The sequence below is a fragment of the Leptonotus elevatus genome, chromosome 13 (assembly GCF_054856555.1).
Source record: "Leptonotus elevatus isolate MCC_2025b chromosome 13, RoL_Lele_1.0, whole genome shotgun sequence".
NCBI lineage: Eukaryota > Metazoa > Chordata > Actinopteri > Syngnathiformes > Syngnathidae > Leptonotus > Leptonotus elevatus.
This window is the reverse complement of record NC_141251.1, coordinates 5,819,691-5,844,347: the sequence shown is the minus strand read 5'-3', so window position 1 is coordinate 5,844,347 and position 24,657 is coordinate 5,819,691. Positions and strand designations below refer to the sequence as shown.

Sequence of the window (24,657 nt, the reverse complement as noted above, 5' to 3'; positions counted from 1 at the left end):
TTTTTGAAAAAATACAGTAAGGACATCATTAAATGGAATTAAAAATAATGATTTGAGACATGGTATACAACATAGCTAGAATTAGCCCGAAATGGCTGCTTGAAACAAAAATGGCAGACTTCCTTGGCCTCTAAAATACATTAAGCATTTGCGGAAAAAAGGTGAATTTTTGGGCAAGTTGAGGCGATTGAGAAAAAACAAAACCTTCACACCAGCTGAAACTTTGATTTTTTTGAAAGAGGAAGAAAAAAGCAGCTATTGTAAGTGTAAATTTGAAAGCAGTAACTAATTGATCACTATTATAGTTTGTGGCTGGACTCCAGGAAACATTACAGGTAACCTGGTGTCCCAGTAAGTTGCCGGTTTCATTCCCCATTTCCCCATTCTCCTCTCTTAATTGCTATTATCATTGTGCTTGCGAATGAGCATTTCAAGTACCCTGAGTGCCGTTTTGTCGAGCGGCACCATTCACCATTTTTATGTCCCTCCCACCAACGGTTTTACTTTCACTTTTCTTCACTGCTGTTTACAATGTTCCAAGGTTTAATATCCTGCTAGTTTTGTGGTGTAGGTTTTTGCTGTTATTTACTTTCTAGTAGAGAATACGATGAGAGGACGCATAAGACAGAGGGAGAAGAGGAAGCTGTAAACAAAACGCTTTTCACATCCTGATAAAATGTTTGGGAACCTGAGCATTTTTTTTATGCTAAATATGGTATTCTGCTTAATTTTGCGTTAGTGGAATACGAATTAAGCAGCAAAATCCAGCCGTTTTTATCCATCTCAGGGGGCGGCCATTTTGCCACTTGCTGTAGACTGAAGATGACATCAATGTTGCTCAGGTCTCAGGAAACAACCAATCACAGTGCAGCTTCACAAAACAGGTGAGCTGTGATTGGTCGTTGCTTGAGCCCTGAGCAACTGTGGTGTCATCCTCAGTTGACAGCTAGTAGCAAAATGGCCGCCCCCTGAGATGGATAAAAACGGCTGGATTTTGCTTCAGAACTCATACTCCACAAATGTAATATTAATCAGAATGTCATGTTTAGACGAGTGAGGTCACATATAACATATTATTGTCAAGAAATGGTTAAGGTTGACTTCCACTTTAACAAACGTGTTTCAGTGTATTAAAATGAAAACAAAAATAAGCACAGTATCACCTTTTAGTTGATCACACAAGTGTGCTTAGGAGAGTCCTTGGCCTCGCAGTTTACCATCCCAGTACTGACACCAACTACTAGCTATCAATTGAGTACTTGTACCCTTAATCCAGATTTGAACCGTCATACTAGTGTTGTCTACCAAAAGGCCCTTAACCATTTAACCATTCCACTTTTAACAACAACTGACCTTACCGTAAACCATGACCAAGTAGACCAATCAAGACGCAAGATGTCATGTCTGTGTCGGCACGTGTGTTTTGCAAACAAACAAAGCAATCCAGCTCCCGGTGGTGCATTGCGTGGATATCCAAAGGCAAGGAAAAAAATCAATAAAAACGGTTAAACGCTGTAGTCACGGCTTGTGTAAGAGATAACCGTTATCACGATCGACTGGAAGGAGGTGTCCGTTGGACCCTGTCCGGTTTATTCCCTTCCCTAAACCCTCAAACAACTACGAAAAAAGTCTGCGCTGGATCAAACCTTGTGGAAGACCACACGTCCAGTTGAATCCCTCCAAAATGACTAGATTACTCCATTGTTGCTTTTAGCAAAAGGCTAATGATAGCTGCGGATAGCTAACCTTCCACGCGTTTGTTGATTTACTATTTATTATTAATGGCAACAAAACTATGAGGTAATATACATTTATTGTTACCCTGCTTGACGGAACAATGTCCAAAAACTTTGGTTTGGCTGGTCAAAGTGAGTGAGGCGTCTTTTTCTGAGTTCTGTAGCAGCAGGTAGCGATGTGTATTTCCTTTGTTTTGGGGCAAAATTGCATGGCGAGGGAGTGAAGATACCATTTACTAAATAACTTAAAGCCTGCATCCTAGTTTCCCCTTTTCTGGAGTGTCACACAGTAGTTTTCGGATTGGGCATACTGACAATATCTCACAGTTGAATGAGCCCAGGTTTGAATCTGCATCTGTTGGATTGATAGCCCCTTTTCATTGGAATCTGTCGCACAGGAATCTCCTCTTTCCCAAGGGTCCTTTAAAATGGGATTGTAACCATCCTACCAATTGTCTGTAAATCTGAGGGCTTGTACGTATCCTCAAGATTTGTACCGGATCTAGATTTTGAGACTTAACACTTAGTAGTTTTTTTTTTTTTTACTGTGGTAGCCGGATTGTGCATTGGATTGTGCTCATTTGAATCATCCCTCACAAGTCTATTGAAAAGCAATCACCTGTCCCTAGAGTCCTTCAAACTGGGCATTGACTACCGCGCACTTCACTTTCCCACTTCCAGTCAGAGGACTGAAAGTCGCCGACATGAGCGTAACGATGGCAAGAATTCTTGGAACAGCCCCCTAGGGAAATGCAAGTAAAGTCAAACCCAATCCATGGACATGGATTAAGGGATCTTCAGGGGGGTCTGTAGTCTATCTGGGGGTCAGTGCCTAGCTAAACAAGTGATCCATGGTTTCCTTCTGGTCTTGAATCATAACTGAACAAGCTGCCGCCTACTATGCCGTCACTCCTCCCCCATTTTCTCCAGTTTTATGCTCACTTCATCTCCCGGGTCGAACATTTCCACATCTATGTCCTCCTCTCACTCGCTCCCATCCCTTCCCTTCATGTTTCCTTTTGAAGTGCTAAACAATGAGAGGACTCTACTCCCTGTTAAAACGGTAGGGGATTCCAGCGCAGTGCAGCACAGTTGGAGTCTTGTCCTTAGCAGCGCGCTTGATGGCGGTGGTGGGCGAGAGTGTCGTCAGCAATGGCCAGACAATAAAACTTTATCCTCCCAAGACATCTCTCGGCTCCATCAACAGAGCAATGTCAGCAGAAGGCTATGACTCATTTCCCGGCATCACTATCTCTGATTGTTCATCCTTCACAGCAGTCTAATTGGTGACTAGTTGCACAAAGGACTGTCGTGCAATTCATGGGCACCAGCAAGCCTCAATTGAAAATATTGATCGAGTTAACGCAAATCCAGTACGGCAACCTGTAGAAAAGAATCACTCGTCGTAATCCTGTTGTTGTTTCTCCTTTCACGCAGACACAAGCACACGCTGCCAGCGATGAATATTGTTCATTACTGAAAGATGGAAAGGCGATCAAGCAAAATTGGGGTTTAGGGACGTAATCTGCGACTGTGGCGTTAATTTGTGCTGAGTTATCCGAGTCCTAATCCTCTCTCGGTATCTCCAGTTAGTCACATGACTTTGATCATGATGCTGTTTTTACTGCAAAGTTGTTTTCTTTAACGTTCTTATATTCACTCCCTAATCTTAATCGTCTATCATACTTTTGGGAGTTGTAGTGTAATTTCCTCCGCTTGATGCAAATTTCCCACAACAGCTTTGTTGTATTTGTGAAAATGAATTTGTGCTGTAATAGAAAAAAAAACAACCTGAAAACAACCCCTCGCAAGGCCTACATGATTATTATTTCATGTTTTGCTTGACTGCAGGTTTATATTCTCTTCATCCACTTACTGTAATGGAAGATTTCTTTTTTTTTACTTTATGGACTTTCCACCCACATTTTTCATGTTTTCATGAAAGGCAACATTTCACATGTGATGACAAACTGTCAAGCAATGTTTTCAGCACAGTTTGGCTGCGTGGGTGTAAACGACATCTTGTCGTTTGAACTGGTCCCTCTGTAATTTCTGGTGACGATTATGTTCTTGGATTGCACTGACAATGTTAATAGGCACGTGACTGGATTGGCTCTCAGCAGTTTCACGCAACGGGTAGAAGGGTTTGATGACTGCAATGCCTGCAGATGAGATCATGTTGAGGTGGCTGAGATTCTGACGCCCTCCGATAATCGTGAGAATGGATCAAAGTGAGAATTGGCAAGGTCATTAGAAGATTGCTCTAATTGTCTCACCGTGATGTGATTGATGAAATTAGAATGTTGCCTCAACACTTAGCGGAGCTGTGGCTGAGTATTTGACTAAATTCATTTGATCGATTACGTAGTTGAAGTGATAATTAACTGATTAACAATCAGAGAGGCCTGTGTGGATGTAGCAGACAATCAGGCTGATTTTAAGCATTTTCTGTCCCTTGAACAGAGGTGGCAAATCCAGTTCCAGAAAGTAAAAACCCTGCCACAGTTTGTCTTTAGCCCCAGGTGGTAGCTAGGGAGCTCCCTAGCTAGCTCCCCGTGTGCTCGGTTACCTGCTAGGGAGCTAGCTAGCGAGCACAAGGGGCTAAAGCCAAACTGTGGCAGGGCTTTTACTTTTTGGACCTGGATTTGCCACCTCTGCCCTTGAAATCAAAATCAACAAAGGCACAATTCTGGGATATTTCATTGCCAAGTGAGGTGTGGAATTTGGACCCAAAAGCTGAAAAACAGTGTCTTTATAGACAAAAAATACAAAGTAACAACAGACAGCAGGGCTTGATTCAAATTACCTCAAAGAAAACAAGACTAAGAACCGTAACCAGGCTGAATACAGAGAAACCTCGACTTGCTGACAAAAAGTGTCACTCAGTAACTCCAGATAAGACCATGATCAATTCTATAACAGAATAAAGGCACATTTGACAAAATAAGAGTGACAAATACAGGACCCTAGCAACCGCATAGCAACTGACAACATCATTACCAGAAAGGACAAATGCAGGACCATAACAACACAATGATCCAATGACCCAAACCCAAAACACAGTCACAACGCTCATAAAGATCATCCTGCTATATTATTCTTTTGGTGGCGTGTGTGTTGAGAGTAATCAACCGCCCTGCGCACCCCGAGCCACGGATTCTGTGATTGTGTCATGAAATGGAGTGCGAAGAATTGAAATAATCCTGAATCAACTGTGTGTGTATAAGTAGTGCCCCCCATTTGGCCTCATTTGCTTCAAAAATGATTAATCATGATCAAACAAATTCTTAATAACATATTAACAGAATAATTGATTTATGTCCATTCCGAGATGGTGTATTTTTATTTCGAAGCTTAATCCTCATCATTTCACCAGATTCTCTTCTCTTCCTCTGATCCTATTAAGGGAGGAAGACCATGACAAAGCATTGCAATTAGACTGAGAGTGTGCACTCGGTTTGTTGGTGGCTGAATGTTGTCTCCGTATGGGTCTCCAGATGCACATTCATGTTTGTTTTCCTTTGGCTATGAATGGTCTCCAGGCATTCATGGGCTTTTTGGATACTGATTCCAGGCTTTTATTTGTGGATGGATCAAACTTAGATGTAGACTGGACTAGCTAAGTACCAAGTCTGAAAGAAAAAATCTTCTGGTACCGATGAAATGACTTTGCATCAAGTGGCTTATAGAAAAGATCCGCCGTTTATCGATGAATGGCAACAAAAGATCGACATGCACTGTATGGTTTGTTAGTCTTAAATTGTAACTTGCATTGTATGAGTAAATTGGCCGTGACAGAAAGTCAACGCTAACGATTGAAGTGCTTTCACTACTGGGCACAGACTGAAAGCCTTGGCTTGAGTGCTCACACTGTATACAAACTGTAGCCAACTGTCAAAACAAATCAAGATGACGACATTTCTGCCCTCAGTGGACACAAAAACAATGCTAACAACAAATCAATGTGCTTCTCTTAAATGTGTGTACCTATAAAAGAAAACAGACATATAGTACACTGCTGTCTGTTCAAACTGCGTATGCGACCGATGACCTGGTGGCCAGACATATTACTTCTGACACCGGTTTGTCACATAAACTAGAGGATTTATACTCTCAACCCAGATTTGAACCTTAGTCTACTGGGTTGTACACAGTTAGCATGTTAGCCGGACTATATAACCCGAATGACCGTTCGTCTCCCTTCTGTTACTGGGCTCGTGTACTGAACATGTCGTGAACAAATTTACACCATTTTAACCACAAACTTCAGAAATCCAGATTTAATCCAAGGTTTAAGAGTTGAAAAATGTGTCCAATGATCCTGACTCCAAATTATGTATACATAATTGAGCCTGATTATCTGGTGTCAGTTTGTTCATCCGACTTCCACTTTATCTAGTCTTTGGCTAATGAATCGCCTGTCCTAAGGGTCCTTCAACTGGACAGACCACTGACTGCTGCACGGCTAATCACCCCACTTCTGACACCGATTTTCCAGAAGTCCGAGGACCAGAAAAATTGTGTACACCGTTTTAGGGCGTCCTTGCATTACCGTTGCGTCACAAACCTACGCTAACAAATGTATGAAAAACACTTCAAGGCCATAAATATAAAACGACCAAAGCAAATACGATAAGCACAGCGACAAATGAGTGTGCTTTCTTGTTCTGTAACTTTGAACTGAACCTCGATAGTGATAGTATGTTTTGAGTTGACTCATCATAGATCTTTGAAGGCAATTAGACAAACTTGGTACCAGTCCCGGTTCAAATGTGAGACTCGGAAACTGGCCTAAAAATTATTATTATTATTATTATTCTGCAAAACTATGCCCAGTCAGCCAATTTTGTGTGTGTGTGCGTGTTTGACTTTGAGCTCTTTAATTCGCCTGAAACCTGTTATAAATCCCAGACCCTTCACCTTAACCGGATACTTCAGAGTCCCGCCAGAGTCGTGAAGTTGTCATGAGACCAGAGAAAGGATCAAAGAAAAGAAAGATGAAACAAAGTGAAATCCAGCACCAACCAGACACCACCTTCCACCCACAGTTACAAAACCAGAATATTTCACCATCCCCAGAAACATCTAAATAACAACAGATTAGGGAGACCTCAAGAGACCAGAGGAAAGACTAAAGGAAGGAAGGAAGGAAAGATAAATGAAGCAGAGATCCACAAACACACACACACACTTTCTGGAAGTGCCTCTCCGCTATGCTAGATAAGTGGTTTTGACAGAGAGGATTCCCACAGAGCACCAGGGCTACCAAATTTTCTTTGCAACAGAGTAAAAAGGAACTGCGGAACTGTCAGTCAGCTCTTTTTTTCTTCCTTTTGTATGCGCTTCGCACAAATCTATCGCTAAACAGGCCATTGGCTATTCAACAAACCTTTTGCAGTGCTTGTCACTCCATCGATCTCCGTCGTAAATAGTACCTGACGGCATTATGACCCGACACGGTACGCTTTACAATGAGGACAAATTCCTTCCTGGTGGTTTGGTTTTTAAGGAGAACAATAATCCCAAATATTGACGTATTACATTGTTGGGCTGCATGCAGCGATTTTGACTTAACCAGCGATTCTGTCACTCTGGCTCTCTCACGCACAAAACACGCCAGCTGAGAGAGTGAGGGAGGAAGCATTACAGCAGCGTGCGTGCAAAACAGCCCCCGTGTGCTGCAAATAAGTGAGCCACAGATGGAAATAGATGTTTAGCCCAGATCCAAACATGTCACTTTCATTCAGCTGCATTTGCAATACCTTAACAAAGTCACCTCTAACAACTGTCAAACAAACAATGCTCATCATTCATTATCACAGATTTGTGTGCGTTTTGTAGTGCTGTTTTTAATAGGTTGTAATATCACCATTCACCACTAGATGACAGACATCATACTAAAAAGAGAATTGTTAAACCAATTTAAGATTAAAAATCAAATTGTTGACAATTAAAAAAAAAAATGCTTCAATTGGTAACACACGATTAATTAAGTTAATCCAAAGTGAATATATGAAGTTAAATTCATTAGGAGTTCATTAAACTTAATATATTCAATTTGGACAAATGTTGGATTAATTTAATTCAAGTGAATATATTTTGTTAAATTGGTCAACAATTCCATTTGTAATCTTAAATTAGTTGAACAATTCTCTTTTTAGAGTATAGATGCCTTTACCCTGGGTCTTATAAACTGTATTATTAAACTATTGGTTGAGTTGATTTTTGTGAAAAAATTTACAAAATTAGTTCTTGCACTTCATTCTGGTTTCTTGTTCAGCAGTTTTGTGTCGTCCTTGAAATGTAGATTTTATGCAATAGAGCCCTTTGCAGGAAAACCCCCTGCGTATGTGGTTATTTTCTTTCTTGATTCAAATTATTTGTTGGGTTTTGATAGTGGATGTTTTATACATGAATTGAAAACCGTATTATAAAAAATGTATATTAAGGGTATGTATTTTGTACGTAGTATGCACATATTTTTCCCCATATTTAAAATAGCATTTTTTTTCCATACATAGCCTATTAGCAGAATTGTGGCCGCCTCCAGCATTTAAATTACTTTTCCCCGTGTTAAATAACTGAAAAGTGCAATGTGACTGCAGCTCTCCTTTCCCCAATGTGAGGTCATTACATGAAGTATACTATACAGTAAATGCCTATTAAAAATTGTCCTTACCTGCTTGTACAATATTATTCTGTATTGGAAAAGCCAGACACTGTATGTAGTCTTTGACTGTTTCACAACATTCACACTTTAAATGCTATCTTCCAAATGTTAATAAAATGCTTTTAACGTGTACATGTGTCATTTTTTATTTTTACTTTATAGGTGCCTGCAATACATTCAAGTCACGATGTGGCGTCATCAACCAAACTCCAATCAGGTATTTCTGCTTTTCTGAAGTTTTTGTGTGTGTAATGTATTTCCAGGAGTGTCCTTGGTGTGCAGACCCATGTGGGACATCCCAAAGACATACTGAATAGGACAGGGTAGAGTTTTTATTTTTATTTTAAGCATTGCTTGGCCATGATTTATTCATGTGACTTAGATGATTCATCCTGACATTTGCTGACACACTCTGTCTTGAGAAAATCTCTTGGCGCCATAAAGCTGCTCGTCTAGGGTCTACTTGGTAAATATTTAAGGTGGGTGGGGGGGGCGCTGCCCACATCATTCTTGACCGTTCCCTCGATAGTCAGCGACCTGCTTGCCTTTAGATTGGGGTCACTGAGACATTACTGTCAAGGTAGACTATACTCCATCTTGTTACCAGTTGCAAGGATGGACAGATTGGGCATATCATAAATACAGGATAAAGTCCTATATCCTTCCCTCACCTCAGTGGGTTTCACATCTCTCTTTATAGGCCCAGCCCCACCAACTGTGCTATCCCATTAAAAAAATATCCAGTGCAAACTGTGGGGTCCCCTTTGAGCGGTGTGCAAGATGGATTCGCAACGGAAGTGTGGACGGCGCACGGCTCATATCTCAAAAAGCACACGCATGCACTCATATTTTAGGGCCGTAATAACATCCGCAAGCAGCGCAAGAAAAGTCTGCCAACGGGCCGTAACGTCGTGGCAAGACGGTGGCACCGGAGACCCGCAACTCTGTCTATCGTTAGTCGTAAAAAAAAAACATTATATTGAACAAAAATTATATTTGTATCAAATGCACAGTCAGCATTTTTGTGCTTTTGATGACTGTTTCTCAATATATAGTATCTGAAAAACTCCAAGGTTGAGTTTTGCCTTGAAATTCTGCTGATGTTTTAAGTACACTGTTTACAAATTGTGATATTGCAGCTAGCACTCAAGTTGTAGTTCAAATTCATGGTAAGTCACCGTAAACCAAGCTAATTAGATGTTGTTCATGACATCATGATGTTTGATTATCTATCTGGACTGTGTCGCTAGCATCGTTAGCTCACACAGCTAGCACTCAAGTTGTAGACATAATTCATATGGTAACTCATTGTGACCAAGCTAATAGGTCGTTGTTGATGACATCATGATGTTTGATTCTCCCTGGACTGTGTTGTTAGCATTGTTAGCTCACACAGATAGCACTCAAGTAGTATATAAAATTCATGGTAACGCATCGTGACCAAGCTAATCAGATTTGATGTTTGATCATCCGTCTGGACCGTGTCGTTAGCATCGCTAGCTCACACAGGTAGCACTCAAGTTGAAGTTCAAATTCATGGTAACCAAGCTAATTAGATGTTGTTGATGACATCATAATGATTGATTATCTCTCTGGACTGCATCGTTAGCATTGTTAGCTTACACAGTTAGCACTCAAGTTGTTGGCAAATTTCCGTGGAATTTTCTAGTAAATTAAATATTGATTGGTATTAATGACATCCCGTCACTTTTCTGGACAAGTGCATCACTTTAATTGGAGATTGGTATGAGCAGATGCAGCGTGCAGTCATCTGGCACAAATGTACACAATAGCAGTTTCCAGATCAGGGCAAAAGCCAGCGACGCGTACAATTTTGTTTGTATAAGTACAAAGAAAATGGCATCTTTCCCACTTTCCAAGGACGCTTTTCAAAGAGACAAATATCTCAGCTTTGTTTCTTTCTGTATTCTGAATGATTGAAGAAATAAGCGTCAGAATACAAAGCAACGTCGTTTCCCCCCCTCATAGGCCTCTTAGCTTAATTTTCTGTGACATTGTCTAAAGAGGTTTGCTAATAAAGCTTAAGACATTCCCAAAGAGTATCATTAAAATCCTAGTGCACCTTAAACTGGATATCGGTGATAGCAGATGAATGCTCAAAATGGCTTTCCATAGAGGAGTTTTATATATGACAGGTGGATGGATGCTACTTGAACTCTATACTCCATCTTGGAAGAATAATACAGTAATACATGGTACAGTCCCTTCATCAAAAGTCCTCCAAGATCCAACCAGCCTGGCTGACATGAAGACTTTTTGCTATTTTGACTGTTAATCATTACTCTATTGCGCGCCATTCAAGCCATTTGTTTTACATGCTTTTTATATGGTACTCCTAATTGAGTGAAATCACAGCTAAGGTCGCTTGAATGCTTTGGATTCATTGGCTCTAATCACAGGAGCCTTTTATTGCTTTAGATGAGTCACCGTGTTTTGTTTCAAGGCGTGAAGCCTGATGAGCATCACAGGCTCCAGCCCATTCATCTTTTGATTAAGCACTTCTCAACTTGCCAGGGGATTTCTATTGGAAGATAAGAAAAGTGTGCCGCCTCTGCAGCTTCACTGGAACCCGCTTGCGCAATAATTCTCCCTCAAAGCCTTGCTCCAATTCAATGAAAGGATGCTAGTCCACGCACCATTCGCTTACATTGGATGTTTTAAGCACAATTTACCTCATCTCTATTATGACCTGAAAGTTTGGCCTCATGTGATACAGTATGTGCAGAGCAAAGTCTGATTACGGTATAAACGTCTGAACACAAATCTGCTGTGTGCTATTTTTTGGGGGGGAAAAGGCGTATAATCCCATCTTTTGTCGTCAGAAAATATTTAAAATTGAGGTTGAAGTTAACCGAGGTAGTTTTCCACACAGATTTGAAAGAAAGGCAGGGAGGCTAAAAACCAGGTTTAGCGCATCTCCTGATTGATATAAGAAAGATAAGAGCTAATGTATAATGATGCCCCTGGAGACCTCAGTTCTGGGAGTGTGAAAGTGTTAACGAAGGTGTTAAGAAAATAAAAGCATTATATGTGACAGTTAAGCATGTTAAAAAGTTATATAAAATATTGCCTGTACGGTCAAATGTTTTAGTCATGTATTGAAAATATTTTTTCTTTGTTGTTCTTGCAGTACTGTCTCAAGAACGTGGTATTTGTATTAGATATTTTTTTTATTATATCTTAAATGTTTGAGCCGTAAAATGACATCCGTTTAAAGCCTCTGCTGGCTGGAATATATTCCACAAAGCTCCACGACGAGAGACGCTAGCCAGCGGCTAGCTCGCGAGCTAACCGGGGCTGCTCTCGGCCGGCGGATAGATCGCACGTTTCCGTTTCATCATATTTTGATAGGCTGAAAAACACAAAATACATAACACTTGGGAATTTAAATAGCAACAGTGTTGTGTAAATTGTGACATTGAAGGAAGGCGCATTTTTGGGTTGTAGGCATAATTAGCGAGCTAACGCTGTAGTTGTAGAAACGAGCCAAGTGATTAGAAATAAGAAGGCGACTTATGCCAAAAGCCCAAGTACATCGCTGGATGCCGTTTTAGCCCCCTCTTAAAAAGAATCAGGAAATCTGAAAAGTTACGCTAACTGTATATCCAATATGGGCTCTTTGCACAGTTTGACTACTTCCTGTACTTAACACCACTGCTTTGTTTCCTGTCTTTTCATGATTGGACAAATTGATTAATCCAGCTGTGGGTTGACCATTGTCGTCATGGTTACTGAGGTCCGGCACACCTGGCTTAATCAGATTGTCCACTCATGAAAGACAGGAAATTAAGAAGTGGTATTGAGTTCAGGAAGTAGTGGATTTTATGCAAAGAGCCCATTGAGTACTATTATAGATAGTTTTCGGTCAGCACGTTTGAAGCAATTTAGCTCAAACATGAATAAAATAAACCTCTGTATTCACTTTACAGGGTCTTTAATGGTAACTGTGACTTAAACAAATTGAAGACTAAGCGTTAAATATCATATGGGACAGTAAGTGTACAATGAAACTTTACCATACACATGGATGCCCACAGTGTCAAATATAAAAAAAAAGAAGAAGATAAATGATAAACTACAAATACTGGCATAACTGGCATATTGCTATTATTAAACACTGGAAAAACTGATCTCGTGGCAAATTTCCATTACTTCAATTTGAATCATTCTTTTGGTCACATTTGTCATATAGTGTTACGATGTAGATGTTGGGCAGATATTTTGTTTGTCAAGTCATCATTTTTTTTGTATAGCTGTTCTGTCCTTATCGTCTCTGTCTTATCTCCTCATAGAATCTCCCTTTATGTCCTTTATCCCCTTATCTGTCATGGCAGATGCAATACATTTCCATCAAAAAGCGATAAGACAAGAAGAGTGGGCATCATAGAATTAAGAAATGATAAGGTGAGCGAAAAAGGATCTAATAAAAATGCTACAGTTGTACAGCAGGTACATTGTTCTCACAAAGCAATTGGATGTGTGAGAAAAGTCAATTGGAAAAAATCCATTCGGTTTGTGAATTTGAATGTGATATCTATTGACTGGTGTGTGTGTGTGTGCAAACCTCTGGCATCGATACATGACCTCAAGCAGGGTACACTCGTACTCACAATTAAACTGGATTTGAAGATTTTTCTGCCCTTGTGGTCAAAGGTCAGCAAAGGCCTGATTTTCGGATGCCTCTGGTAAATTATTGTTATTGTTATTGTTATTGTGATTTTTCATTCAGTCTCGGAAAATGGTCAGACAGACAATCGTTAATGTTAAACATTCGCAAACCCTCATGTTATTCTTTTACCTGTGCGTAAACAAAAGACCAGTAGAATTTAAAATAGAGGGCCTGTAAAAAAATAAAAAAATAAAAAATACAGTGTAACCTCTAAATTCAGTTCTGTTGCAGGTGAATTTTTGGGGGGTTAATTTTTTTTTATAATTGTACAACAAAGAAAATATTTTAATAGATTTTTAGTCTATAGTGGTAGGTACAAAGTTGCTCAAGATAACTCCTTGAATAAGCACCTGATTCTACTCGACAAGGTTGTTGAGCAGGTGTTAATGGACTGGTTGGACTTTCTCAGGGTGCCTTTTAGTCACAAAAGGGAAAACTTGCTGTCAAATGGTGTTGCCAGGGAGCGAAGTGAAGAGGGGAAAAGGAAGGCAAGAGGAGGTAAAAAAAAAAAAGGGAACATTTTCATTACAGGCTTCCATGTGGGCTTCTATAGCCTGGGGGGGGGGGGGCTTCTGAATGACAGATTTGGTGCTTGAGTATGTGCACTCACACGCTGCTGATTGCAGACTACATGGCACATGTTATTGGGAAACAGCAGCGAGCCTCACATTACGAGGGAGCAAAATGTTTGTTGACAATCTCAAAATTTTTATTTTACAGGTAATCATGTCTAACTTATTATTCACTGGATGCTGCCAAAAGCAGTCATTGCAGGTATATATGTTCATACAGTTGAAGTGCAAACACAAATAGCTTTAATTGGTTTGTTTTTGTAAAACTCGAAATTGCCTTAGGTGTGAATGTGATCTGTCTGGGCTTGGGATAATTGTGCTATAGATGATGGGGGGGGGGGATGCTGTTTTTTGTTTTGATTGGCGAGATTGACCTGGAGTGCCTTTTCAGGATGCGCATGAAATTGCAGTGCTCGACCATCTAGCTCGCTAAAAGCCTTTGGCACCCGAGGATCATTTTTCATGCATAATTGTCACACAGTAGGGAAATGTAGCAATTGGCACCAGGTACACATCTGTATTTTCCAGTTTAACTAATATTTGTTAGTTATTGAATTTTCCTTACTGTTTACCTTTTCCAATTATGCATGTTTATTGCTATGATTGGCTAATTCACAAGCTTTGTTTTGATGAATACTTGCTACAGTATGTGGCTAGCCAACCAATCTCATTTCGCAATTAAACAAAAAATTATATTAAAGCAAATTAAATTATTTTAATATTATAAGATATGCTAAAAGTAGAGGAAAGTTAGCTTTAGCCACACTAGTAATGTCACATTATTATGATTTTTTTTTTTATGGGTAGCGAAGATAGCTGACTGACAGAGCTAGCTTTAGCCACTGACTGGTTTGAATATTTAATTTAAACATGGTCAGTCTTACATAACGTATTCATTTTTTAAAGAGTATACTCACATGAGTGACAAACATACTAAAATTGTCAGTCTATGTTAATTGAACATTGTGTTTTTATAGTGTATTAACTAAGTAGAAATAAATGTATACTATAAAACACAATGATGGTGTTAACTTTAGCTGGTGATGCGTTACATTAAAAAAATAAAAAAAAGTACCAAATCTAACCTCCTCTGTGACTATCATATTTATATTTAAAGAGATTTAGATCTTTTATTCATCTTTTGTATGCGTAAGACAAGTTTGTAAAATGACTTTTACACTTTCAGTTAAGGTAGCTAGCTACTATCCAACTAGCTTTTGTATGCTAGGTGGATTTTCTGGAAGACTACCCCTACCAGAGTGAAAGATTATGTTGTATACATCAACATTGTTTCAGTTTAACAGTAACGTGATGACGTAATTCAAATGGAGGCTATTTTTTGTATTTATACATCTTATGAGGCCAGCTGTGTTGTGAAAACATTGGCATTAGCTCAAAGCTTAACCTCGCTCAAAGCTTCAATTTTTTTTTAATTAGAAAATGTGTGGTTTAAGATGATGATTGATCGACAAGAACACATTGCAAAGCCAAGAGCTGCTTGTCTTGTTTGCTTTGTTGTAAAAAAAATAGAAAACAACAAATTCCGCCACTTTCCTCGTCATTTGGTCAGCAGAGAAACATTTGTAGCTATTTTACAGGCCCCTAATGTCTCCTTACTTTGCTATGTGTTTTAGTTGACCTGTTTCCTCTCAGCGTTTGCTCACTCGGGTCCCTTGTTAACAGCCTTTTTGGCTTCCTCCGACCTTCTTTCCCTTCCTTTCCCTACCCTTCCATCTTCCTTACTGACTCATTCGGCGGCCCTGACCTCTAATTATCACACAAGCTGTCAGTGTAAAAAGCAAAACAAAACTATAAATGTCTCTTGACACTCATCTGACTTACAAGCCCCTTTGGCATTTTCATTTGCACAAAAGCCAAATTCAATCTGTATCCCGTGTTCAAATGTAGCCTACGGACAGGACAGTACACCACGGAAACTAGAACCTTTAGCACCTATTGTGCTAATACGCTATCGTTCACTGTGTGCCACAAGAGCAAATAGTCAAAAAGCAATTGCACATTATTATTATTTTTTTTAAAGAATAGTTTCGCTGTATGTTATAATTAATTTGACAATGAGGACTGTAAGCACAAAGCTCAAGGGTGGGCGTTTGCACGGTTTCCAGAGCAGGTTTATCACGGCCGGTAAAAAAAATAAAAAAAACTAGCCTGAGTGGGCGGCTGCACAGCTGCCCACATAATGTACTGTAAGCCACCACTCACGCTCATTGTTGTTTGCTTCTGAACTAATGGAGGAAAAATATTCAAATGTGTGCAGATGAAAGAGCTGCTCTTCAAGTGAATGCAGGGGCGCTGATCTCTCAAGGACATAGTTATGAAGTCCACTAAAGACTATTTCAAAATATACTCGAGAGATTAGCGTCATTTTGGTTCTTTAAAAAAAATCTCTGGTATGGACTAGGCCAAGTATCCTTTCGACTTGAAATATTTGGCCCTTAAATATTCTTCCTCCAATAATGACCGAGGATAAATATAGGAGATTTCCAATTAATCCTTATATAATGGAAATCTATTTATCCTTGGTAGTAAAAAACAAAAAAAACCTCAGCACTACGCTCAATGAAATATTACATGATAAAATATCTATCTATCTATATATATATATATAATTTACAGTAAATGAAAATATCCAATTGACCATCTGGAGAAATTTACATAAAGAATCAATTATATTTAGCATAGAAATTAGGTAAGAGTGTATGGAAGCATGGAACTGGAGTAAACAATTTTGACTGGGCTAAATCGTTGGATCGTACTGCAAAGTCGTTGGAACGGTCTTAATAAAGTCGTTCGAATCTTCTGGTAAAGTCGTGCGAACATCTTTATAAAGTCATGTGAACGTCTTGGTGAAGTCGTGTGAACGTCTTGGTAAAGTCGTTGGAACAGTCTTGGTAAAGTCGTTCGAATCTTCTGGTAAAGTCGTGTGAACGTCTTGGTAAAGTCGTTGGAACAGTCTTGGTAAAGTCGTTCGAATCTTCTGGTAAAGTCGTGCGAACATCTTTATAAAGTCATGTGAACGTCTTGGTGAAGTCGTGTGAACGTCTTGGTAAAGTCGTTGGAACAGTCTTGGTAAAGTCGTTCGAATCTTCTGGTAAAGTCGTGTGAATATCTTTATAAAGTCATTTGAACGTTTTGGTAAAGTCGTTGGAACAGTCTTGGTAAAGTCGTTGGAACAGTCTCGGTAAAGTCGTTCGAATCTTCTGGTAAAGTCGTGTGAACGTCTTGGTAAAGTCGTTGGAACAGTCTTGGTAAAGTCGTTCGAATCTTCTGGTAAAGTCGTGTGAACATCTTTATAAAGTCATGTGAACGTCTTGGTAAAGTCGTTGGAACAGTCTTGGTAAAGTCGTTCGAATCTTCTGGTAAAGTCGTGTGAACGTCTTGGTAAAGTCGTTGGAACAGTCTTGGTAAAGTCGTTCGAATCTTCTGGTAAAGTCGTGCGAACATCTTTATAAAGTCATGTGAACGTCTTGGTGAAGTCGTGTGAACGTCTTGGTAAAGTCGTTGGAACAGTCTTGGTAAAGTCGTTCGAATCTTCTGGTAAAGTCGTGTGAATATCTTTATAAAGTCATTTGAACGTTTTGGTAAAGTCGTTGGAACAGTCTTGGTAAAGTCGTTGGAACAGTCTCGGTAAAGTCGTTCGAATCTTCTGGTAAAGTCGTGTGAACATCTTTATAAAGTCATGTGAACGTCTTGGTAAAGTCGTGTGAACGTCTTGGTAAAGTCGTGTGAACGTCTTGGTAAAGTCGTTGGAACAGTCTTGGTAAAGTCGTTCGAATCTTCTGGTAAAGTCGTGTGAATATCTTTATAAAGTCGAGTGAACGTCTTGGTAAAGTCTGTTCGAACGACTTGGTAAATGGTAACGTGTGCTAAATGCTAAAAAACATTACATTTTCCCCCCCGTAATGCCACAGGGTATTGACTTGCGCATGCACAATTCTGGCATTACACCATGGAATCATGAGAAAACATCTTGTTGCATTATGGGAAAAGATGCTAAGCTTTTAGCGGCAGGCTTACATTTGACCTATATGTTCGAACAATATTACCAATACGTTTGAACGACGATCAAGACTCTACATTGGCTGTTCCACGCGTTACGTAAGAACAACATTTCTGGGAATATGTTTTCGTATGTGTTTAACGAATCTAAATAATATGAAGTCAGAGTTAAAATCCAAAGTAAGCTTCTTCATTTCCTGAAGAATTTGTAGTTTAATAATACCATTAACAACTTGATAGGAACAAAACCAAACAATTTTAGTTGAATAATATGAGGCTGAGCATAACAACCTGCAAAAACTACCAAGCGTGACCCATATGAAAATAGTGAATATTGATGAGGTAACTGGGATATTTTACTAGAAGTTTCCATCAATCCATTTTCTCAAATCAAACCGCTATCTTTTGTGTTGCTTTGCCTGTGTTAACCGCTACAGCGGCCGCATGCATCGTTTACCACGGCTGCATACATTGCCATTACATAATTGGAACGCTCGCCAGCTATTTTGCATGGCTCCATCTGTACGTACATGCACACCTTGGCACACATTCCCACGGGATTGCTGAGAGACAGCTCGCAGGCACCAGGATGTCGGGGTTGACTCGCTTGATGCGCACCTCTGGGAAATGACACTTCCAACAAGAATCCATTTGTCCCGAGCAAAAAACAATGTTGGAGATGACATGCTTTTTTTTTTCTTTCTCTTTCCTCTTTACTTCTCGTGAGGTTTGTGGCATGGTAGGGACTGTGGAGATTGCATCTTAAAGGGGCAGGGCGGAGAGATATAACAAAGGCAGCTGAGGACTTGTGTGCATTTGCGGCTTGTGAGCCGTGCTGCCACAAACTGGTCTGTGAATGGTTTATTGCGCCATTGACTCGCAGAGCTCAAATGGAAGCGCGATCAGCGCAAATTGAACGAGTCTCGAGTGAGAGGAAGGCATCAATCCTTACACGAGAACTTTCTCCCTACATTGCATCGTAGGAAATGAACTCGATTGAGTGCTGAGTAAACTAAGAAAAGTTTTTTTTTTTGCGCTCAATGCATACATTTTGACCTTCTTAAACCAGTGAACGGCTGCAGCGTGGGTCAAAGATGGCGAGTCAAAAATCGATTCAAAAAGCTCCAACTCACCAATCTGATCATTTCGAAAATTACTCTCATAATGAACACAACAAGTGGACTTTATTCATTAAACACAAAAAAAATTAATAAATATCTGCAAATGCAAAGAGACCTCAATGATGATGTTGGCTCCTAATGAGTTGATAAAGAAGCGATAGACATAAAAAGTAAAGTCACACAAACACGGCCACGTCACGCCGCCTCTGATTTCCCACTAAAAGCCTTTTCACTCCGGCCAGACTTTTCTGTATCTTTCTACATCCCTTAATCACTTTGCACTGAGGAGTGTCTTCACTCCTCCCTGAACCCTTGGCCCTTGTTTTCTCTGCAGCACCGCAGACACCAGGGAGAGCATTAGTACTGTAGCTTAAACTAATTAATCGTGAGCTTTCGCTCCAAAGACCGCGCCGTGCTAAAAACAAAATTGGCCAAGTTGGAGTAGTGATGTCATAATCTGGAATCGGGAAACTTGCTCTTAAGATTAGGCGAGGAAATGCTAGTGATAAATAAAATAAATTGTGTAATCATATTTAATCAGATAATGGTCCTGAGTGTTTATTTACTCAACTGTGTGAAGTATCAAATCTCTGAATTCATTTTATAGGATCTTTAGTACATTTGGGTTGAGGTGACTGTAAAGTCATCAATTATGGATGTCAAGGGCAACAGGACTCACTTTAGCCTTGTGTTTGCACGCCAAAGGTGAATAGCGTCTCCACTCCATTCAGATTTGGGTTTTGCCTTTGGACTCTATAGGCTACGTTCATTAAACCAACATGAAAAACCAGAGAGCTGAAGATGGAAAATCCGTCAGAGGCATGCTTAAGTTTGAGTTTTTAATAAATGTTAGTTTTAGTTTCTTTTTAATACAGTTTTTTTGTCAGTTGCGGGATTTAAAAAAAAGTCAGAATAAGTATTGCATAATAAAAGCAACAAAAATATCTTTATTCAAAATGTACCCAAAAAGCTTATGTATGAAATTAATAGACAACAAAAAAGGCATTTTCACTATAATTATACTTCATTCTAATTAGTTAAACCATGTTGAAACTGTGTTTCAATTAGTTATCATTTTTTAAAAAAGTTTTTATTTTGAAAAATGCAAAAACCTTGACCTACAACAAGACATCATGTATGTGTAGCTTATCTGATGCTATTAGCTAATGCTAAGTCTACATCCAAGAAAACTCTCCACAGCTCTGCAGATGTAACAAGATGGCCATTACAAATATGTATAACATTTGTAGAAAATATATACATATATTTTTTTACACAATAAAATCAAGTTTGTTATCATTTGGGTTAGAGGGATTAATAATAATGCCGCAACACCAAAGTCAGCTAGGCTACTTCACTTTTCGCCTGGATGCAGCAGCCAATCATATTGCAGAGGGGCGTGTCCTACCTACCTCCACGTCCAAATGATTTGTGCTTAACCAATTCAAGCATCTATGAATGTAGCTGATCATGTAATTGGTGGAAAAATTCTGCCCTGAACTGCAGAGCATCTTGCTCAGACACATTTTCAAATAAAATATTTACTTGGTTGTCAAGGCACTCAAGCAACCCAACTAATTGTATGCAAACAAATTAAAGTAAATTTTTCACAATATGTCCCCTTTTATGGATTCATTTTGATTGATGCCGAGTACATTATATGTGTGTAAGAGCAGTGAAGCCTTCATTGTTGAAGGTCAGTTTCTTTGTTCGAAACCCCACAATTCTTAAGAATTATCAGATGGCCTTGATAAGCTGTCGCTATTGTTAAATCTGTTGCGTTCTTTTTCAAACCACACGCCTTGAGTGGCCTTCTCTGCAAATTACGCTGCGGAAAGTTCATGTCGTTTGCTTTTCTGTTTTGCCTTTCACACTTCCAGCGGAGTCTCATAAGCGGCGAAGTTGTTTTATCGAGCGTAGCAGCCGGCTACCTTTTCCTCTGGATTTATTCAGCATGGCAGCTAATCAGAGGCTATCGATGGGGGACTTTCTGTTGTTGGTTAAGCTGAGCAGAGGATGGTGCAAAAAGTGATTGTTGCAAAGTCGCAGGTGAATCACCGCTAAGTGCCTCCAGCCGTGTTATTTTTTTTTCCCAGTGTGCTGCAGCCGTCTCGGACAGATCCGACTAATGGAGGGAAACTAAAACAGTGCTAAAGTTGGGCTATTGTTGGTTGTATTCATACTTCCTGGTATTGTTTCATTAGATTATCTTTTTGTGGGTGTAAAAAAAGACTTTGATTCAGCATATCTGTCATGTTTGTGCTGTTTTACAAGAAGGAACACCGAGTAAAGACTTCTACGTTGGCTAGCCACGATAGCTAGCTGCTACATACGCCCCTTTACATTTGACATTAGGCTACAGTGGGTTCTGTAACACATTTTGTAGCTAAAACTACTACTATTATTTTGGATGCTATGTCCACAACCTTTTCCACAGATACTAATAGTACTATAAGGATTGTCAAATTATTTTGGTTCCGGGAACCCTTTACAGGTGAATTTTTTTTCTAAAACCCTCCCTCAAAATCCTGTTATTGTTCCATTAGAGTAGCCTTTTGTGAAAGAAAGACTTTGATTTGGCATTTCTGTCATCTGTTTGGGATGTTTTCCAATAAGCAGCACTGAGTTTGGACTTCTACGTTAGCTTACCACTTTAGCTGTAGCAAGCTAGTGGCCGACTGGCTAGCTGCCACATGCTTGTCTTGACAGAGGGTTCTGTAACTATGTTGAATTGAAGTGAAGGAGCTTAATTTAGTCTGCCAATTGCCTCGTTAGAAAAACGTGCTTTGCCACCATTTTGTGGCATCTTTCAACAGCAGAGGTGGCGAATCCAGGTCCCGAAAGTAAAAACCCTGCCCCAGTTTGGCTTCGGCCCCTGCTGCTAGCTAGCTAGCTAGCTCCCTAGCAAGTAAACAAGCACCATGGGAGCTAGCTAGCTAGCTCCCTAGCAAGTAAACAAGCACCATGGCAGTTAGCTAGGGAGCTAGCTAACTAGCCAAACTACTTTCAGGGCCTGGATTTGCCACCTCTGATCAACAGCTACAATCCTTTTTCGGTGGGAATGAGTTACTTGTAGATGTCTGCTGTTCATGGTCAATCCAAAATTCCAAAGGGGATGCCTGTACGCATTACTAAAAAACAAAGAAAAGAAAAATAACCGTAATTTGTGGACGCTCATGGGTCCACGACCCCCAGTTGGATAACCCAGTTATCTCCAACACAAAGTTGCATATCTGGCAGATATTCAGTGGGGGAGGCGGGGCAACAGCGTTTTAGCCCGGCTCACCTTTACTGACCGATGTAATAAGATTACCTGCTTTACACGTCATGACCACAGAGAGGAAGAGACACAGAGAGATTTGAACAGAGCTGCCTGTTGTGGTCCGTGTATGGAAAGCTTTCTCTAAAGACACCGGCGTAGCTGTGATCTGATGACGGGACCCCCACTTTGCTCCTGTGTGCTCCTAAACAGGGATTTTCTCTCTCCAAAGCCAAAGCATGGTAAGGCCCGTCTCGTCTTCTGATTGGTATTGATCGTCTGTTAGCGTGGCATGTAAACAGCCTGTGGTGGCTGTCTTTGCCATGTGTCAAATATGACCCCCCCACCCATTTAATAGCATACACTCCCCACAGCTTTGCCCTCACCTTTGCCACCAATCTCTTAAGGGAAACACTATACGAGTGCAGATTACCGAAGGATTATATCCCATTGACGGAGCTTCATTCTATATGCGCCTCTTAATACGAGCAAGGTTTGACTTTTTTTTGGCATTCCTCTTCAGTGCCCCCGCGTTTTATTCGGGGAAACAAGAAGCTAATGACTTGAACGTCTCTCGGGTCAATTTGTCTCCGGAGGGCGAGCAGCTGTGTTCCTTTATTAGTTTACTCACTTATGTGCTTCATATGCATATCAATAAGAGCTTAGTTTTATCATTTCAGACCGCGCCGCAGGAGGTAGATGAGCGCGGGCCTCCTCGAAACTTAATTACTTGAGTTTCTTTCACAAGCTTGCATGGTAAATTACAAGCAACGTAACGAGATACTCCGCTTTTTTTTTTTTTTTTCAAAAAAGGTCAAATGGCGGGAGGGGCTTCACTTGCGATAATCCATAACATGAACAAATGCCTCACAGCTGTGTGGGGCGTATAAATGAAACCTAAAAGCCCAAATGTACACCGGCGGATGAGAGACCCTCTTTGCTTTTTTGGGCTTACAAATACAAACCACGAAAGCAAATTGTTGGATTTTTTTTCATATCTGCCTCACAGTTAGGAGGTTCTGGGTTCAAGTCTTGGATCCTTTCTGTGTGGACCTTACTGTACATGTTCTCCATGTGCTTCTCAGAGTATTGCAGTTCAATTATGCTAATAAAGACAAACACAAAAGAAAATTGATGGATGGATCTTCCCACTGGAAGTACAACAAAAAACTGCCATCATACAACCTTAATAAACTGTACAGTGTTCACCCGATATATTGTGTCTTATTGTTTAAGGGGCCGCTTTTTTTAAATGGGTTTTTACAGTATACTTATTTAACAAGGGTCACCAACGTGAGCCAAGGATGAGTAGCCAGCAGGCCTGTTCTAAAAAAATATATATCTCACCAGTGATGGGATAATTATGATTTCCCAGGAATGTTGTAGAAATGTGAACATTGGCAGATATTTAAGAAATAAGATGTTGTATATGTCATGAGAAATAATTGAATACCATTAATTGCTAATTATAACACATGACTACAGCCTGATGCTGATTCTGATATTTGGCAGAATAAAATTCTGATATTCGATTAATTGTCCGATTTTATTAAAAACAAATTAAGCTAGTTATAGTGATATGAAGTATAGGTAGAACATTTGACTCTTTTACAATACTTTGTCTTTTACTATTTAACTTTACAACAGAGAGCAAAATTGGCAAAAATTTTGTGGGAGATATTTAACATGTACAAAAATAGATAAATAAATAATAATATTTTAAAAATGTTTTTCCTGATTTTTGACTATTTTAAAACAGCTAAAATCAGCCAATTTAATCAAGTAGGCCAGGCCCTAATAATAGCATTATTAAAGGTAATATGAATACATTTTTATTCCAGAAGTGCGTATCAAACTGGTAGCCCTTTGGATTAAGTACTTCCCAAAAAGTCGCTCTCATCTTCAAAAAGGTTGGTGACCCCTGCCTTAGCATGTTAGATAGGAGAGTTAGGGTCGCCGATGCACTTTTGCGTGTGTGAGAGGTAAAATTATTAAAAAAAAATTTTATAATAAAAGTATGAAAAAAAGTATTGGAATTGAATTCAATGAAAAATGATGCACATAGTGACATCAGAGGGAAGATAACGCAACACAAATTTCCCTAAAAGCACCTCACTGTTTCGCTTCTCTTTTTAAAATGAATGTCGCTCGAGTCATATTGTAAGACAAAAACGAAAATTATCCAAATTAATCCACTATTACTGCAGTTTACCGAGTCTGTTGTGAAACCTTTCTTTGTGTGTGTTTCTGAAGTATATCGCCCCCAGGTGGTCAAAGCGCTCGCACTAGAATAAGCAACACAATGTCTATTGAAATCAAGTAAAAACGCTTGATTTCTTTTCTCTCCCCCCATTCTATTATGTCATCATTGTATGTTTATAGTCTTATTTGCTGGTTAGTCTGTATTTAGGTTGAGGTGTCGGTGTTGTCTTTACAACCGCAGATAACAAAATGTTTTCGGTGTCACTGCTAAATCCTCCAGTACAAGGAAGGAAAAGTTCCTCCAGAGCCGGCTGGACAGAAACATCTATCATTTATTTGACAAGATCATGTTCTTTTCCTTATGGGCTACATTTCCAAAACTTACAT

General features: G+C 39.6%; 1 protein-coding gene across 3 annotated transcripts in view; it reads left to right on the top strand.

Annotated features, from left to right (window-relative positions):
* Positions 1 to 24,657, top strand: part of LOC147163577 (protocadherin-15-like) — a 230,833-nt gene that overhangs the window by 33,535 nt on the left and 172,641 nt on the right. For 2 of the 3 annotated variants that reach the window (XM_086092793.1, XM_086092792.1), the window contains exon 3: positions 8,569 to 8,623. The gene's annotated coding sequence lies outside the window, so the exon portion shown is untranslated. Of the gene's footprint in view, positions 1 to 8,568; positions 8,624 to 22,165; positions 22,311 to 24,657 lie in introns of those variants that run through there. The other variant, XM_086092791.1, reaches the window with a different exon arrangement.